Source organism: Drosophila suzukii, chromosome X, assembly GCF_043229965.1.
Source record: "Drosophila suzukii chromosome X, CBGP_Dsuzu_IsoJpt1.0, whole genome shotgun sequence".
Lineage (NCBI taxonomy): Eukaryota > Metazoa > Arthropoda > Insecta > Diptera > Drosophilidae > Drosophila > Drosophila suzukii.
Window position 1 is genome coordinate 2749918 of NC_092084.1, and position 4760 is coordinate 2754677.

Genomic DNA, 4760 nt, shown 5'->3' on the forward strand with positions numbered 1-4760 from the left:
TTTTATAGAGGTTCATATCTTCCAGGGAGAGTTATATTATAGCTTGCGCTTCAAAAAACAAGGCTTGATAAAAATAAATGAGTGAAGAAAGGTGGATTAAAATTACAATGTTCTTAAAATGCCTACGTAAAGTCCCTAGTGCTATTTTTCTTACCTCCGCTGTACGGTCTGCATCTATGCATATGTGTGTGTGTTTTTGGGTGGTTCACTCTAGTTTACTTTGGGATTTATGAATGCTTTATGGCGGCTTGTCTGGACAAGTTGTAGAGCGATTTTCATGGGCAAAGTGTGTATGTGTGGAGAATCGTGTGTAAGTGAGTGTGTGCACATATGTGGGTGGCGAAAAAGGGGGCGGGGTGGGCAGGGAACCCAACTAATTTATTGCCAACTTCCGGCAAAGGCGAATAATTTTGTTTAGTTTTTGGTGTTGATAATGAACGAAACGGTCAGTGGAAAATCCAGCCCCCGAATTTGCAACCCCCCACCAAAAGGACGAAGGACCTTCATTTTTGAGAACTCCTTTACTGACCACCGGGGTCTTATGCTCATACCCAAAAGCCCCCTCCCAAACGCAAAAAGGGGATCTTTTTGACCAACCCTCCGGAAATGCTCATTTAATTTTCAGATATTTGCGCATAAAACTTGCCATGAATTTATTGCTTTTTAAATAAATAAACGAGCAAATAAAGTGCAGAAATTAAGGGGTTAAGACGGGGGCTATTCTGCTTAGTTGTGGCGCAACTAATTGAAAGTCACTCAAGTGTGAGATGGACAGCGGACGGGGGGTAGTTAAATATTTAATTAAAATATTTTGAAAACAGAAAAATTAAAAGGCAGATGGGCTAAGACAAAAAGCAGACTTCACATGTTTCGTCGGTGGGGAAATACAGAAGGTAAGCGGTTTGCAAGAAGACACCACCATAACTATTTATTGATTTATATAACTAAATTTTACTGAAATTGCTCTAATTTTGATATTGACATTAAATTGTATTTGATTAATTTAAAACCTAATAATTTAAGTAAACAAGTATAACTATTTCAAAAGCCAATAACAAGTTTGTCAACATCTGGATTTTGAATAAATTTTAATTAAATTTAAACTCTGTTATCGTTACCCGACTTTTTCATAGAATTTGCATGCCAAAAACTTTCGCTGCGAATAAATTTTCTTTTGGTTTTCCATTTCCTTTGTTTACTTTGGCGGGCACACATGAAACATCCCCCCCCCACTCGAAGGCTTTTCTTTTGCATAGATTTTCTTTTCCCCACCGACAGTAAAAAGCTTTCAGCAGCGCGGCAACCTCAAAATCGTCTGCCATAACTAATTAATGCCGTACTAATAGTGATGGCGTACCCCGGCACTCTGCCACGCCCACCACGCCCACTACGCCCACCACAGTCGACACCTAAGGCCCCCTTTTCCACATTTCCCCTATAAGTATATGTACAATCCGTCTATATATAATCTGTGTCTCTGTGTTTTTCCGTTTTTTGTATTCGGCATGCCTCTCTGCGATGTCTTGAGGGGCATTTTCCGGCGGTGGTGGGGGATTTTTTAGGGGGGTACGAGACAGCCAACCACAGCCATGCTGAAAACCGAACCACTGCCGCACCGCCAACCCGAAACCCGAACCACCCGCCAGGGGGCGCCACTTAGAGCCAGCAGCCAACAGCAAATGGGAATCACGAAAACTTTCGTTTTTCTATTTTTCCCAAGCAGACTTTATACACAAACACATATACAGGCAGAGGCGGGAGGGGGTACATTTTCACTGCATTGCATTTATTTTCTTTTCCCCCTCAGCGTCACCTTGTCTCGCATTCGTTTAGCATTTTTCGCCAGGAAAAACGGTCGGAAAATGGGTGGGAAAATGATGGGAACCTGGGTTGGGAGCACCCCTTTCTGCAAAGGATGCTCTTTGCACTTTGCAATTTTGTTTTAAAGGGGCTAAAAAATTGTGCGCATGTTCCCTACCCGAAAAAAGGGAAGCAAAAAACTAGAAAAAGCGAATGCATTGGATGAATGGGAATTTTCCGGGGAGAAGGTTAGTGGAGCAGGATTCAGCATAGACCAAAATGGCGGAGGAAAATCGAGAAAATCCAGTGGCGACCCAGCAATGCACTTTCCTTCGAATCAGAGCTAAAAATAATAAAAACTAATCGATAAATAAAAACGATATATATTTTCATAGCAGCAAGTATTGATTAATTAAAAAATTGTTAAGTTGATGATCCAATACTGATTAAATTACAAAAAAAAAGAAGAAAAAAAGTTTTATTTGATGTCAAATAAAAACTTTAGAATTAAAATTGATATAAGATTACTTTATAACATCAAATTGACATAATTGTAATTTAAATTCCAATACAATTTTAATTTAAATTTTAGTAAATTAGTAAATATTTCTAGTAATATAAAATTTAGTTTTGGTAATCTATGAAATTATAGTTTCATATCGTATACCAAATTTGTTTTAAATTTAATAATGCTTTCATATTGATTGATTAGATTTCTATAAAAGGTGATTACAACATAACAAACAATAAAATATAAATATCTCCGCAAAATATTTAAAAATATACAACCCCCTTCATCTTTTCAGGTAACCCGGCAAAACAGAGCTTTGTCAGGGAAAGCGTGGCAAAATAAAACGAAATTGTCACCCACAATCTGCCATGCAACCAGCCAGTGGCGCACGGCCGCAAAGTGCAGCATGATGAGGGGGGTCGAGTGCAGTCCCCCAAAACAGAGGACCTTCCCCTCATCATAAAAAAAATCAAAAAAACGGAGGAGAGTGAGCGAGTGCAACCCTAGAAACTATTAAAGCATCGAGTCGAGTCGAGTCCTCTTCCAATCAGCGGATCCGATGGCTGCGCATTTTTCTCGTCGCAACAACAAAAACAAAAGCACGCCGGGGAAAAACGAGGAAAAATCGCAAAAAGGAAACAACAACAGAAAACAAGTGGAAAATCCGGGCGCAGAAATAAACTAGAAAAGCGACGGCTCCGCCTGCTGCTGCCAATGCAATTCATGGAGGAGTGCTCAGGGAAAATGCTGGGAGGGGGGCCACTCGGAAGGGGGTTGGGGAAGGGGGGCGGAAAAGGGTGGGGAAAACTGGGTCCCCCTTTCGAGTGAAAACTGCGAGTGAGTGAACCAAACGCAGAGCACATTTCGCTTTTGAGTAGGCGAAAACATCTGCCTCAGAGTTGCCAGGTATTTTTAGAACTTTAGCTGGGTATTATATAGGATATAGTGTGATATAGTATAGAATTATATTTATAAAAATACATTTATAATAAATAGTTTTCATTTATATAGTATTGTTAATTTAAGATAAATGGTATTATAAATAAAGACTATTATTAGAAAAAGTTCACATTATTTCCAAAATAGCTTGGGTACTGTAAACTAAACGTGGCTTTTAAAAAATATATTCTTTTGGTTCAGTACTCCTTTTAATTTAAAATGACTTGCAGAACAGGGAAAATATCTATAAATATTCAACTTATAATTATGTAAAAATAAAATTAGTAACAAAGTATCCAACATGAAAGGGTTCTTAACTCAACTTTTCAATCTAATAAAAGTGCTACGAAGTTCCTCGACAATGGTGACAACCCTGCTGCAACTGCAAATTGAGTGCGATATTTTTTCCCTTTCGTTCTGCCCATTGAAATTGCAATTGGGCAAGGCTCTTTTCCCCTGTGTGCGAGTGTTTTCAGTGGGTTAAGGGACTGGGGGTTAAGCGGCGAGGCACTGAGGCAGGCTGTGATTCTTTTCTTTTTGTTTTTATTGCCCTCTGTCGTGGCACGTGGCACACAAAATGTAAACAAGCCGCAAAAGTGAAGCGCGCGTGGGAGGTCCACCAGGAAAATAAAACTGGATGGGGGTGGGGGTCAAAGGAGCGGCGTGGGCCAAAGGGGTGTTAAGAGATGCAAATGTGTCTAGGATTAGAGTCCTGCGGTAAGCAGATGAAGAGCAGCATCAGTGGATATTTGCTTCCCATTCGGGGCTCTTCCTTTCACCAAATCTGCAATTGATGAGATTATAAGCTTGTTTTCATTTTATGATTCTAGTTTAAGGGAATGCGTTATAAATACTTGTAAAACTAAAACGTAAAGAAAATACAATCATTTTAGATTTATAACTTTATTTTGCCTTAAATGTATTATTGCATGCGAGTTTTAAACAGAAAGTACTAAGCTATGTGTTTATTTTTTGTTGAACATAAGACCAGGCAATTTACATTATTTGAATAAAATTGTATTTAGGCGTATCTAATTTTTAACATTAATTTGTTGTACTCAATATTATGCAGAATTCTATACTGTTTTAGACAGCAAGATATATTTTTAAAATATACACCAAGGGAAGGATTTGGAACCTTTCTATGCGATTACCTAACTTAAGGGTTAATAAATGATTTTCTGGGCAGCTCTCGAATATCTCCCAGTACTTGGCCCCTTAATCCGTATCTTTATGAATGGTCCTCCATGGAGAAAAAATATGTTGATGGGTTGTTGCCTAATCGGGATTTCACTGCCGCCGCACTATTACGCACATGGCAACGGGGGCGGAGGAGCCCGCTCCGCCCAAGCCCGGAAAATCGCACCTGCCTCGAGTCCGGGAAACCGGAGTCCGGAGTCCAGAGTGCGGAGTCCTCCAATCCTCCGGCTTATTCCATGCAAAATGGCCGCTCGTTTGGCCGCCTCTCCGCTCGGATTGCGTGTGCATTGGTTTACTTTTGTTTAGCAAA

The 4760-nt window shown here is 39.7% G+C and overlaps 1 long non-coding RNA gene across 1 annotated transcript in view; it reads left to right on the forward strand.

Annotated features, from left to right (window-relative positions):
- Positions 1 to 3321, forward strand: part of LOC136117287 (uncharacterized) — a 29871-nt gene extending 26550 nt beyond the window's left edge. The window contains exon 2 of the long non-coding RNA XR_011604561.1: positions 2607 to 3321. This is a non-coding gene — a long non-coding RNA (uncharacterized lncRNA). The remainder of the gene's footprint in view (positions 1 to 2606) is intronic.
- Positions 3322 to 4760: the final 1439 nt, after the last annotated feature.